The sequence below is a fragment of the Penaeus vannamei genome, chromosome 36 (genome assembly GCF_042767895.1).
Source record: "Penaeus vannamei isolate JL-2024 chromosome 36, ASM4276789v1, whole genome shotgun sequence".
Lineage (NCBI taxonomy): Eukaryota > Metazoa > Arthropoda > Malacostraca > Decapoda > Penaeidae > Penaeus > Penaeus vannamei.
Window position 1 is genome coordinate 4089941 of NC_091584.1, and position 1536 is coordinate 4091476.

The 1536-nt window shown below is 40.4% G+C and overlaps 1 protein-coding gene across 1 annotated transcript in view; it reads left to right on the forward strand.

Moving 5' to 3' along the window:
• The first annotated feature begins 1344 nt into the window (after positions 1 to 1344).
• LOC113814270 (rab-like protein 6) overlaps positions 1345 to 1536 on the forward strand; it is a 22284-nt gene continuing 22092 nt past the window's right edge. Inside the window, exon 1 of the mRNA XM_070114870.1 lies at positions 1345 to 1536. This exon is cut by the window's right edge and continues 429 nt beyond it. The gene's annotated coding sequence lies outside the window, so the exon portion shown is untranslated.

A 1536-nucleotide genomic window follows, 5' to 3' on the forward strand; every position in this document is an offset into this window, starting at 1 on the left:
CCCTTCCGAAAGAACTATGTAACACTTGCTTGTAACACTGTAACACTTGTAACACCGTAACACTTGTAGCACTGTAACACTTGTAACACTGTATCACTTGTAACACTGTAATACTTGTAACACTGTAGCACTTGTAACACTGTAATACTTGTAACACTGTAGCACTTGTAACACTTGTAACACTGTAATACTTGTAACACTGTAGCACTTGTAACACCGTAACACTTGTAACACTGTAATACTTGTAACACTGTAGCACTTGTAACACTGTAACACTGTAACACTTGTAACACTTGCTCGTTCATCACCGGTTGTCACATGCTAAATACGTGACTCAAGACCGTGTCACACTAGCACTTTTTCGTCAATTTTTTGACAATTCCATTTAGCATAAATACAAACGTTCTCGAATATAGCTCTTGGCTCGGCTTAAAAAGTTGACGGAAAGTTTTTCAGACGGAAACGATCCTTATCGTCTGACGGGAGAATCGACAATTCGCTCAAAATAAACAAAATTTCAGAAAATTGTACCAAAAATTGACGGGAAAAAGTGCTAGTGTGACGGCACCTTTACAACCATTTTTAGACGCAGGATGACAGGCAGACTCCCTGTGGAGAACCGAGGATCAACATCTCACTCTAAAGGTACTGTCACACTTGCATTTTTTCCGTCACTTCTTTGACAATTTTCTAAAAATTTGTCATCTTTTGAGCGAATTGACGATTTTCTAGTCAGACGATAATGATCGTTTCCGTCTGAAAACCTTTCCGTCAACTTTTCCAGCCAAGCCAAGTCAAACCAAGAGCTATATTCGAGAATGTTTGTTATTTACGTTAAATAAAATTGTCAAAACACTGACGGAAAAAGTGCTAGTGTGACACGGCCTTTAGGAGCAGCCACATTCCATCATCTTCAATAAAGGAGGCAAGGAATATTGGCTGTCTACCTTAACCCTAAGCTCAAAATCTACTATACTCTTGTAGGGCCCACCTCCCGGGTTCCTGTGATTTATGGATATGTGTGTGTGTGTGTGTGTGTGTGTGTGTGTGTGTGTGTGTGTGTGTGTGTGTGTGTGTATTTGTATATGTACACACACACACATACTCACACACCTGCACGCACGCTCGCACACACAGATTTATATATATGTACATGTGTGTGTTTGTATATATATTTATACACTTAAATAAAATATATATGCATATATAAATTGTATTTCTATCAATATATTCACACAAAAACATGTGTGTGTGTATGCGCGTGTATTCATGAGTGTGTTGTGTGTGTGCATGTACGTGAGGATCGGCGCGACGTCCAGCATGCAGACATCCTGTTGTGTTGCCGAACTTCTTGTAACGTGAGACTGACCACAAGGCGGAGGCGGGAGCAGGGAAGATTGCAGTGGTGTGAGGAGGAGGAGGAGGAGGAGGAAGAAGAAGAGAGAGCAATGCATTAATGCGAAAAAGACAGACGTTATTGTCAGGAGGAATAGATAGATGGACAGATAGATAAAACTGAAGAAAAGAGGAATGGAT